The 12,284-nt window shown below is 40.8% G+C and overlaps 1 long non-coding RNA gene across 1 annotated transcript; it reads left to right on the top strand.

Annotated features, from left to right (window-relative positions):
• Positions 1 to 7,606: 7,606 nt before the first annotated feature.
• On the top strand, positions 7,607 to 11,711 carry LOC134739421 (uncharacterized). Its single transcript, XR_010126058.1, has 2 exons — positions 7,607 to 7,725; positions 11,380 to 11,711. It is a non-coding gene; the product is annotated as an uncharacterized LOC134739421 (long non-coding RNA).
• The last annotated feature ends 573 nt before the right edge of the window (positions 11,712 to 12,284 follow it).

Raw genomic sequence — 12,284 nt, 5'->3', positions numbered from 1 at the left:
ATGATCTCGATTCACTGCAAGTTCCACCTCCCAGGTTCACGCCATTCTCCTGCCTCAGCCTCCCGAGTAGCTGGGACTACAGGCGCCTGCCACCACGCCTGGCTAATTTTTTGTATTTTTAGTAGTGACAGGGTTTCACCGTGTTAGCCAGGATGGTCTTGATCTCCTGACTTTGTGATCCGCCTGCCTCAGCCTCCCAAAGTGCTGGGATTACAGGTGTGAGCCACCACGCCCTGCGAGAACAGTATATTTTTATTTAATGCTTAAACTGCCCACAATTCTTCATTGTTTTTTCTTTCTTAATTGAATCCCTGTTTCCAACATCTGAGCTCCATCTCCCACTCCCAAAAGAAGTTTCATTATTACAAGTTAAATATTTCTGCCCAAGTATGGCCAGTCTCAGACTACTTTTGAGATGTGTCCATACAGAATAACAATTGCTAGCTCCCTGTTGAAGGTTTAACTGCTTAATCTGCAGGTAACCTGATGAGCTCACTTTGAAGAAATAAGCTAGAAAATCTCCTACGTTAGTTCCTTACTGTGAGATAACAGTTTGTTCCTCCTAATAAACTTCTGGTTCCATCCTCTTTTTTTTGTCATATCCAGCTCTACAAGTTTCATGCTGTTTAAATCATGTACCTACAAAAGCCTGTGAAAAATGTTTGCAGATGCTCAGCTTGTTTCAGTCTGAAATTTCTCCAAGACCAATGAACAAAACAGGATCATGCCCTGAATACACACCCAAGCTGCAGGGCTCCTGCTTACCCCTATTTTGGTTTGGCCTCCATGAGATCTTCAGCCACAATAGCAGGAGATAAAAATCTTCCTAGAAGCTTTCATCAGCTGCAAGTTTTCTTACAGAATGAAACTTTTCTGCTATTTTTCTCACAGTTAATTGGCTATTTGAGAAAAACGAATTTCTGACTCTCAGCATTTAATTGGATTCTGTGGGTGACTGGATGACCTCTTTGCACATCACCATGTGTATCATCCCTACCTTCTTTAAACCTTTTGTGCCAGTCAAAAATTCTTGCTCTTGATATGTCATCACCGGAAACTACTTTTTTTTTTGTTTCTCTTTTGCGACAGGGTCTTCCTCTGTCACCCAGGCTGGATGGAGTATAGTGGAACAATCATAGTTCACTGCAGCCTTGGTACCCTGGGCTCAAGCAATCCTCCCACCTCAGCCTCCTGAGTAGGTGGGACCACAGGTGTCTACCACCAGACCTGGCTAATTTTTTTATTGTTTTTTATAGAGATGGGAGGGTCTCCCTATGTTGCCCAGGCCTGTCTTGAACTCACAGGCTGAAGTGATCCTCCTGCCTCAGCCTCCCAAAGTTCTGGGATTACAGGGGTGAGCCACTGGACCCAGCCAGAAGCTACTTTTAACAGTTCTAATTGCCACTTGTCTTGGCTGTATATTCAGAAAGAGCCACATTGGAATTATGGTTTTTTTATTGCTATTGATAAGGAGGTTCAAATGCAATATACCAAAATAGTCTATTTCAGGTGTCTCACTGACATATTTAACTTTACACAAATTTTAATATGAATTATTTGCTCTAACAGTCAACAATTTTAAGGTCAACAAAAGAATAATTCTATTCACATCTAAGAAAGTTAGTTGGCAACCTTAAAAGCTCTGTTGTAGCCAGCTGAAACATAACCTATTCCAGCAATTTCACAAACTACACAAAGAAAAATTGGTAAATATTTCAACAGATGAAATAATCTTTGGAGAAGCTGATAAAGATTTCAGTGCTATATCATCTTAGCCTTCTATTTTCCCACCTACAAAGGGTCGAAAATAAATCAGCATTTTCTTGTCCAATTAATAGGAAAATGATATATGAAATACTTTAATTATATGTAGTCAGCACTGTCCCACCCCGAAAGAACCTAAGATTTAAAAATACATCCTAATAACATGTATATTGCCACTTGGCTGTATATTCAGAATGAGCTAGTTAGGAATTATGGATTTTGTTTGTTTTTTTTTTATTGCTGTTGATTGGTAGGGAGGCTCATATGCAAGGTACCAAAATAGTTATTTCCAAATATATAACAAGAGAATAGATGCTGTTGTCTCCAGTCTGTATAATACAGTATGTGTGGTTGGGTTCCTAGGAATTCTAACTAACACATAAGTATTGCTTCCCAAATTCATCCTGCAAATACTACCTAGTGGAGTCAATTTAAAATAAGCACACATACACTGAAAAATACCATCTTATAAGCTTTGAACACGTATTTCATACCTCTCTCTAATCAACTTTTGAAAAGGTTTTCACAAATTACAATTGTACAGTGTGGATGCTGGAATTAAAACAGGTTTTCTATTTCCAGAACTTTTCCATCATCCCAAACAAATTTTATACCCATTAAATAGCAGCTCCTCATTCTCTCTTCCCCTAGCCCTGGAGAACTTCTATCCTGCTCTCTGTCTCTATGAATTTGACTATTCTCAGTACCTCATATAATTGGAATCATACAGTATTTATCCTTGTGTCTAGCTTATTTCACTTAATGTTTTCCAGGTTCATCCACGTTATAGCAGGTATCAGAATTTCATTCCTGTTTAAGGTTGAATAATATTTCAGTGTGTGTGTGTGTGTGTGTGTATACCACGTTTTGCTTACCCAATCATCTGTTGATCAACATTTGGGTTGTTTCCTCTGTTTGGCTATTGTGAATATTGTTGTTATGAACATTGGTGTACAAGTATCTAGAGTCCTTGTTCTTTCAGTTCTTTTGGGTATACACTGACAAGTGAAATAGCTGGATCATATGGTAATTCTATGTTTAATTTTTTGAGGAAGTACCATACTATTTTCTAGAGAGGCTGCACCATTTCACATTCCACCAGCAAAGCACAAAGGGTTCCAATTTCTCCATATCCTCACAAACACTTGTTATTTTTCTATGAACGGTCGTAATTGTATGTGAAGACTAAGGTATCTACAGTGTTTTGTATTCTCTTCCCAATTGCACGATTTTTTCAGTGCTTTGCTTTCAGGGAAAACAGACTCAGACTGGTCTTTCTTATGGTATTAAGTACAGGCTACTTTAAGATAATTTTGTGGTGTTTGCTAAATTCAACAATTCAATACAGGCCAGGCATGGTATCTCACACCTGTAATCCCAGCACTTTGGGAGGCGGATTCCGGCGGATCACCTGAGGTCAGGAGTTCAAGACCAGCCTGGCCAACATGGTGAAACCCCGTCTCTACAAAATTTACAAAAATTAGCCGGGCGTGGTGGCTGGCGCCTGTAATCCCAGCTACTTGGGAGGCTAAGGGGGAGGATCGCTTGAACTCGGGAGGTAGAGGTTGCAGTGAGCCAAGATCGCGCCAGTGCACTCCAGCCTGGGCGACAGAGCGACACCGCCTCAAAAAAAAAAAAAAAAAAAAATCAATACATATTGTCATGTGCCTTTACTGAGGGAATCTCCTTTACCTTTTGGGGAGGCTGATAGGGCTGCTTAAAGTATTTGTATTAGAAAGGCACTGGAAGATGTAAACGGGACCTTATCCTATTTAAACTCTCTTTAAATTAGCTAGAAACGGGCTGGGAACAACAGGAACCCACCATTTAACTACAGCAGCTAATCCCCCAAGTATGGTAACATACTGTACTGCACCCCCTAAAAGTGTGTTACCAACAGGACCACAAACAAGTTTGCCCACTGTTTTTAATGCAAATGTCCCTTTCAAGATCGCAAACCCTTCAATACACAGGGCCTAATCCAGTCGCGCTTTACTACTACGGGTAAATCCCGCCAACTGGCGGGAGAGCCACCCCGGGCCCCGCGGAAAAGGCAGGTGCGCGTGAGGGAAAGCATGAGAGCCCGGGCCGCGCCCACCTCGGCCCCAGGCACTGCGGGTCCTGCGGGTCCCGGATTCGAGACGAAGCGACCCAGAGCCTGCGGCTGCTCAGACCTCCTCACCGCGCCCACCTCCCAGCCACCTCCTGGCTCCAGGTGCGGAGCAGGAGGAGGACTACCGGGGTCCCTGGCACACAAGGTGCACAAATACCTTGAGGGGCGGGACCAAGTAGCCCAGCGCTGGATGAAGACCCGCACCCTCGCGGGAGTTCTGAGAGCCCTAGCAGGCCGCGACAACACTGGGAGACGTGTCTGCCAATCATCGGATGGGGGCGGTCGGGGGGGGGCATGCAATTGGCTAAGCACGGAGAAGCTCTCGTTCCATTGGCCACTTTTCCGGTCCCAAGCCCACCCCTAGGCCTGAATCCCCATCCAGTTCCGCCGGCCAGCTTCTCGGCCGAAAGGCTGGGGAGGAGGAGAGGAAACGCCTGGCTTAGTTTTGGTTCCTTCTGCTGGCGCTCGGGCTGCCGGAAGAGTCCTAGACCTTCACACGTGGTCCCTTGGGCCCGTTTCACGCCCAGGTTCTGACATGTCCTGTCGTATTCTGTACCTCTGCCTTCTACCCTGTGTCCCACGCTGATCCATCCTAGGCAGCGAGAAGGTAGCGTCGCAGGGACAATGCCAAAATCAAGATATTTCTCAGAGCTTTCTAATATTAATACCTTATGTCTAGGTCTGTATAGTATACAATAAGCATATATATTTTTTATAAATCTAAAACCACTCCCCCTCATTAAATCATCAAACTAGTCCCAATGAAGTAGGTACTGTTATTCCTTATTTTTCAAGCAAGGAAACATGAGCAGGAGGATTTAGTGATCGGCTCACGTCCTGTCATGTTTACTTCCTAAATACCAGCTGCACCCTGTCCTCATTCCTATTCCCTTGCTTTAATTCAGACCTTCATAATTGCTTGCCTGGATTAGTTCTACAAATAGCTCCCAACTCCTTTCCCGGTCATCCTCCAAAGCCAAAGATTAATCTTCCTAATGCAAATCTGATCGTGTCTCTTAAACCCTTCTCAAGCCTCTCAAATGTCAACTCCTTCTGTGGCGCCTCATTGCCTGTAGATTCTGGCAGAGACTGCTTTTTATTGAAATATAACATGCCCACAGATGAGTACACAAAAATGCACAGTCGGCTGAAATTTCACAAATTAATCACAGTCCTGCCGCCAACAACTAATTTAAGAAACAGAACATGGCGGGGCGTGGTGGTTCACGCCTGTAATCCCAGCACTTTGGGAGGCCGAGGTGGGCAGATCGCTTGAGGTCAGGAGTTTGAGACCAGCCTGGCCAACATGGTGAAACCCTGTTTCTACTAAAAATACAAAAATTAGCTGGGTGTGGTGGCACGCGTCTGTAATCCTAGCTACTTGGGAGGTTGAGGCAGGGGAATTGCTTGAACCCGGGAGGTGGAGGTTGCAGTGAGCGAGATCACGCCTCTGCACTCCAGCCTGGGTGACAGAGCTAGACTACATCAAAAAAAAAAAAAAGAAATAGGAAGAAAGAGAGAGAGAGAAAGGGAAGGAAGGAAGAAAGGGAAGGAAGGAAGGAAGAAAGGGAAGGAAGGAAGGAACGGAGGGAGGGGAAAGAAAAGAAGAGAAAGAAAGGAAAGGAAAGAAAAGAAGAGAAAGGAAAGAAAGAAAGAAACAGTGCACCAGAAGTATTTCCTTCCGGTAGCTAACCACTCCTTTTCACCCAAAGGTAACCGCTAGCCTGACTTCTAACAGCATAGAGTAGTATCCTTGTGTTTGTACATTATATACATGTGATTTTTTGTGTCTGGTTTCTTTAACTCACTATTATGGTCATGAGGTTCATCCATATTTTGAGTGTAGTCACAGTTTGCTCATGGGAATGCTGCAGTGCATTCCATTTTGTGAATATACCACAATTTATGTATTCAACCAATTGTTGATAGGCATTGGAGTAGGCTACATTTTGGAACTATTAAAAATATTGCTGCTATGAACATTGTAATAAACGTCTTTTGATGAACATGATGAAAGATGATTGCATTTCTGTTCGGTGTATACCTACAAATGGAATTATTGGATCATAGGTTATATACCATGTTCAAATTTAGTAGATATTAAATATTTTAAAACAGTTTTTCAAAGTGTTTGAGCCAATTTACACTTATCAGCAACATATGAGTATTCCAGTTGTTCCACATTCTCATCAACACTTGGTATTTTCCATCTTTTTTCATTTTAACCATTTTGGTGGGTGATAATTTTGCTTCAGGTGATTTTAATTTGCAGCTCCCTGATGATTAATGAAATTGAGTACCTTTTCATCTCTTTATTGGCTATTAAGAAATAACTTCATGAAGTGTCTGTTAAAATTTGTGCACATTTTTAGTGTCTTTTAAATTTGTATTTTCCTAACATTTGATTATGAAAAATTTCAAATATTTAGCAAAGTTTAAAGAGTTTTACAATAGCATCTGTAAACCTACCACATAGATTATTCTACCATTAACATTATATAACACTCACTTTAGGATATTTCTACCTTTACCTGTATCTATCTTAATGTTGTTGCATTTCAAAGTAAATTGCAAACAGCAATACATATTTGGCCATTTAAATATTAATATTTCAGCATGTATATCATTAACTAGAATTTAATACTTCAGATTTCTTTTGATGTAAAATTTACATGAAATGAAATGCACAAATCTTTAGTGTATATATTTGCTGAGTTTTGACAAATGCATTCATTTGTATAACCCAAACTTCTATCAAGTATAGAACATACTATCACCCCGGAAAGTCCTTCATGCTCCCTGCCATTTCCACTTTCCCAGGGACAACCAATGTTCTAATTTTTTTCCCCACTGTAGATTAGATTTGCCTGTTTCAGAAGATCATATAACTGGAATCACACAGTATGTTCTTCTGTATAAGGCTTCTTGCACTCAGCATGCTGTATTTGAGATTTATTCATATTGTTGCATGTGTCAATAACTTATTCCTCCTTATTTCTGAGTAATATTCCATTGGATGAATATATCACCTTGTTTATCCATTGTAAGAAGATTTTAAAAAATGACTTTATTGAAGTATGATTAGCATGCTAAAAAGCTATACATATTCAATGTACACAACTTCATAAGTTTGGAGATAAGTGTACACCCTTAAAACCATCAGCACAATCTATGCCATGAACCTAATCCATCACCTCCAAAAGTTTTCTCCTGACCTCTTTATTATTATTATTGATAATAACCCTTAACATGGGGGGAGGGAAAGAGAGGGAGAAAAGTTGGAAAAACTGTTGGGTACGATGCTCAGTACCTGGCTGAAGGGATCATTTGTATCCCAAACCTCAGCATCACGCAATATACCCAGGTAACAAGCCTGGACATGTACCCCTGAATCTAAAATAAAATATGAAAAAAATAAAATAAATTTAAAATAACACAATGTAAGATATATCCTCTTAGCAATTTTTTAAGTATACAGTATTATGTTTTTGTTTTTAGAATTCTGAATATTCATCCTTTGTCAAGTATATATGTCGCAAATATTTTCCCCCATTTGGTTACTTTTCATTCTTTTAATGGTATCTTTTGAAGAAAACTTTAATTTTGAAATATCCAGTTCATTAGTTTTAACAGTTAGTGTTTTTTGGTTTTATTTAAGAAATTTCTGCCTACTTCAGGTTATAAAGTTTCCTCCTTGTTTTTTTTTTTTTTTTTTTTTTTTTTAAAGACGGAGTCTCTCTCTGTCACCAGGCTGGAATGCAGTGGCGTGATCTCGGCTCACTACAATCTCCGTCTCCTGGGTTCAAGCAATTCCCCTGCCTCAGCCTCCCGAGTAGCTGGAACTACAGGTGCACACCAGTATGCCCGGCTAATTTTTGTATGTTAGTAGAAACATGGTTTCACCATGTTGGCCAGGATGGTCTCCATCTTCTGACCTTGTGATCCACCTGCCCCAGCCTCCCAAAGTGCTGGGATTACAGGCATGAACCACCACGCCTGGCCCCCAAAAAGCTTTAATGTTTTAGTTTGCTCATTTAGATCTGCAGTCCATTTGGAATTGATTGTTGTGAATAGGGACATAGAGGTAGGTCCAGATGCCTGTTTCTATGTGGATAGCTAATTGATCCAGCATGTTTATTCAAAAAATCCATTTTCCCACTTGAAATTGTCGTAAGTCAAGTGACCACGTATGTGTGGTCCTGTCTCCTGACTCTGTTTTGTTCTATCAGTTGGTTTTTCTACCTTTACAACAATGCCAAACTGACTTCATTACTTAGCTTTATAGTAAGCCTTAATAGTGTATCAGTGAACCGAATTTTCAATGTAATTAAATTTAAATTTAAATAGCCACCTGGCTATTGGCTACTGTATTGGACAGCACAGATATAGAACATTTCTATCCTGGCAGGAAGTTCTGTTGGATAACACTGTTCTAGAAAGCATCTAGAAGCCAATACCAGATGCTTCATTTCATAGCTGCATGCTGGGCTGCTCTTCAAAAATATATATGTAAAACCTTTTTTCAAAAACTCAGAACACAGCCTTCTGTAGTTACGACACCAGTTCTTTTAACCTTGCACGTTTTGCAATACAAATATTATGTCAGGTGCAGGAGAGCTTAGTGAGTTGGGAAACATTTTCTTTGATCAGACACCAAAAAATAGTAGCCCCAAATCATAGGAAAAAATTCCTGCTGAATTACCATTACTTGTAGTTCGTTACCTGCTCTCATCCAAGGTCACACTTAATTCTCTTACTGCTCCAGGAAAGCCCTGGGCTGTCACTAGCTGTGTTTGAGAGAGCTTGCCTTCAGACTTGCAATCAGGTGTCTGAGTCAGATCTGGCTCCTGTAAGGGATTCCTCAAGCCATATGGTCCTAGTCTATCCGTGACACTGTAGACTTGTGACTGTAAAATGATGCATTGTACTCATTTTATCCTTGAGATGTTACTTGAGAAATTGTGTGTATTTATTTCTCCCTATAATGTTTGTATTTGATAACTGTTTCTTTTCCAATGGTTTAGTTTTACACTACTGTGATGGCTATTTTATCATCAATTTCCAGACTGCAGTCTAGCCCAGGGCTTTATTTTTATTTTTAGAGACTGGATCTCGCTGCGCTCCACCCAGGCTGGAGTGCAGTGGTGCAATCATAGCTCACTCCAACCTCAGCCTTCTGTAGCCTAGGGCTTTAGGCACGATCTAAATCTCCATTGGGCAACAAAATGTTTGTGGAGCACTTACTCTGTGAGAGGCACTATGCAAGGCCCTGGGGAGACAGATGACAAATAACAGATCACTGTTACCACTGAGCATCTACTATAGTCCAAGCTCTTGTTATTTGTTATTTTTCATGATCATAACAACTCTGCAAAGGTAAATGTTGCTGCTTCATTTTCAAGATGATAAAGCTAAGGTTGTGGAGTGGGGGGAGTCAAACTCCTGTAGATAGTAAGTGCTGGAGCTGAGATTTAAGCTATGAATTCACCCTTACAGAAATGGGCCCTTTGAGAAGACCCTGAATGTGAATGTGGTGGCTGGATCTCTAGCTGCTACCTTGGGCCACAGGGATGAGAATCACATCCTAGACCTTATGGTCTGAATTGTACCTCCCTCAGATTCATAGGTTGAAGTCCTGACTCCCAGTACCTCAGAATGTGATCTTATTTGGAATGTGACCTTTCAGATGTAAATAGTTAAGATGAGGTCATACCGAAATAGGGTGTGACCAACTTGACTGGTGTCCTTATAAAAATGGGAAATGTGGACACAGAGAGATAAACACAGGAAGAACGTGATATGAACATGAAAATGAAGACAGAGGTACTTCCACAAGCCAAGGAATGCCAAAGGTTCATAGCAAACCCCCGGAAGCTAGAGAGGAGTCAGGGAACAGATTGGTGCTCACAGCCCTAACAGGAACCAACCCTATCAATAGCTGATCTCAGAATTCTAGCCCCTAGGACTGTGAGAAAATACATTTCTGTTGTTGAAGACACCAGTTTATAGTACATTGTATGCCAGCCTTAGAAAACTAACACACTAAGGGCCGGGTGTGGTGGCTCACACCTGTAATCCCAGCACTTTGGGAGGCTGAGGCGGGTGGATCACCAGATGTCAGGAGTTCGAGACCAGCCTGACCAACATGGTGAAACCCCATCTCTACTAAAAATATAAAAAATTAGCTGGGTGTGGTGGCACACGTCTGTAATCCCAGCTACTCAGGAGGCTGAGGCAGGGGAACAGCTTGAACCTGGGAGGCGGAGGTTGCAGTGAGCTGAGATCATGCCATTGTACTCCAGCCTGGGCAACAAGAGCAAAACTCTGCCTCAAAAAATAAAATAAATAAAAAGAAGAACACTAACACACTAGAGACGGCTGAGAAACTCACACACTAGGGTGGCTGAAAAACTCTCACACTTGGGATGGCTGAGAAACACACACACTAGGGATGAAGTGGAAGGAACTTGAGACCCTGAGGATGCTGTGAAGCACAGTCTCCACATCAGCACTGGTTGGAACAAAAATGAATATTTTCTTATTTAAATGACTACTATTAGGGCCTCTGTTATTTGCATTCAAACCTAAATGACACTTAGGATAAAGTCCAAACACCTAATTATGACATACTAGGCCCATCAAGAGTTGGCCCTTGCCTTTTTTTCTACCTTCCCCTTTCTGACCCTGCATATTCTTCAGTCATATAAGACTACTCCTAAAGCTCTCTCCCCACTGCTTTCCTCTGTGCATACTTCTTCCTGTCCTATAAGTGATATCTTTCTATCTTTTTCCCTCTGCCTCTGTATTATTTATTTATTTTGTTAAGCCTTCTTAGCTTGGTCACATCTTAACATAGGTTTTATATCCTCCAGAATTCCTTACCTGACCTCATCAGGCTAGATCTCTTATCTCATGGTACCAGTGCTTCCTGCTATCATAATGTTTACCAATTACATTGTAGATTGTAAATTTCTTTTAGAGCTCAGTGCCTGTTTCATCATAAATACTCAGTAAATCTTTGCTCAATGGTTGAAAGAGCACTACTGTTTTTCCTTGGCCTTCTATGGAAAGATATTCTCTGAATTTCTAAAAAACAAGATCTTACAAATATTTTTAATGAGCAGCTCAAAAACAAACCAAAGATAGCAATAAAATGAAGCATCTGGTACTGGCTTCTAGATTTCTTCTAGAACAGTGCTGTCGATAGACTTTCTGTGAGGAGGGAAATGTTCTATATTTGTACTGTTCAATATAGTAGCTCCTAGCCCTATGGCTAATTACAATAAAATAAAGTTAAATTAAAAATTTAGTTCTTTGGTATGAAAGGCTGAATAACAGCCTCCAAATATGTCCACATCCTAATCCTAGGAACCTGTGATTATTACTTCATATGGTAGAAGGGACATTGCAGATGTAATTAAACTAAGGATCTTGAGATGGGGAAATTATCCTGGGTTATTTGGGTAGGCCCTAAATGTAATTGCAGGTGTCATTACATGAAGGACACAGGAGGAGATTTTACTACAGGCCAAAAGAAGGCAATGTGACAACGGAAGCAAGAGGCCATGCTGCAGGCTTTGAAGACAGAGCTGGAGTAAGGGGCCTCCAGTCAAGGAATGCATGCTTCTGCTAGACTAGGTTGAAAACAAAAGGAATGCATAAAATGCAACTCTAGAATCTGGAAAAGGTAAAAAAAAAAAAACCAAAAAAACAAAATTGTCTCCTAGAGTCTCCAGAGGGAGTATGACCCTGCTGTCACCTTGATGATGGCCTAGCAAAACTTATTTTAAACTTCTGGCCTCCAGAACTGTAAAACAATAAATGTATGTTGCTTTAAGCCACCAGGTTTGTGGTAATTTGCTATAGCAGCCATAAGAAATTAATACATTCAGCAGAACTGGCCACATCTCCAGAACACATTCTAGATGGTGCAGCTCTAGAGTTTTCTGCTTGCCACAGACACGTATGTGGGAGATCTCTTGGATGCTACATCTTTCAGACTTTAGACATTCTGAATATTAATTTGCTACATTCGTACATGAATTTATGGTATAATTGTTTTGCATATGGAAACCAAGCCTAGAAAGCTCACCTATCTTCTGCTAAAGCAGAACACTAGGACTATAGTAAATCAAGGCCTTTCTTCGACACTGTGATCCCTTACTTTTTACTACTCAAGACCATTTATAAATGGCCTCATTTTTCTCATGAACGTTGATACCAAAGAGAGGTGTTCCAGTTCACTTCACCTTTGGAACACCAGAAACATCATCAAGTCAGATACAAATCATATTTCTTTGATATATGTCTCATTTAATAAAAAAATGACTTTGATGTCTTAGTTTTGCTTGGTGTGTACATATACAGTCCAGGCAGGAGCATATCTAAGATGTGGAGGTGAAAGAGA

This window comes from Pongo pygmaeus, chromosome 3, assembly GCF_028885625.2.
Source record: "Pongo pygmaeus isolate AG05252 chromosome 3, NHGRI_mPonPyg2-v2.0_pri, whole genome shotgun sequence".
NCBI classification, from domain to species: domain Eukaryota; kingdom Metazoa; phylum Chordata; class Mammalia; order Primates; family Hominidae; genus Pongo; species Pongo pygmaeus.
This window is presented reverse-complemented; position numbering and strand designations above follow the sequence as displayed.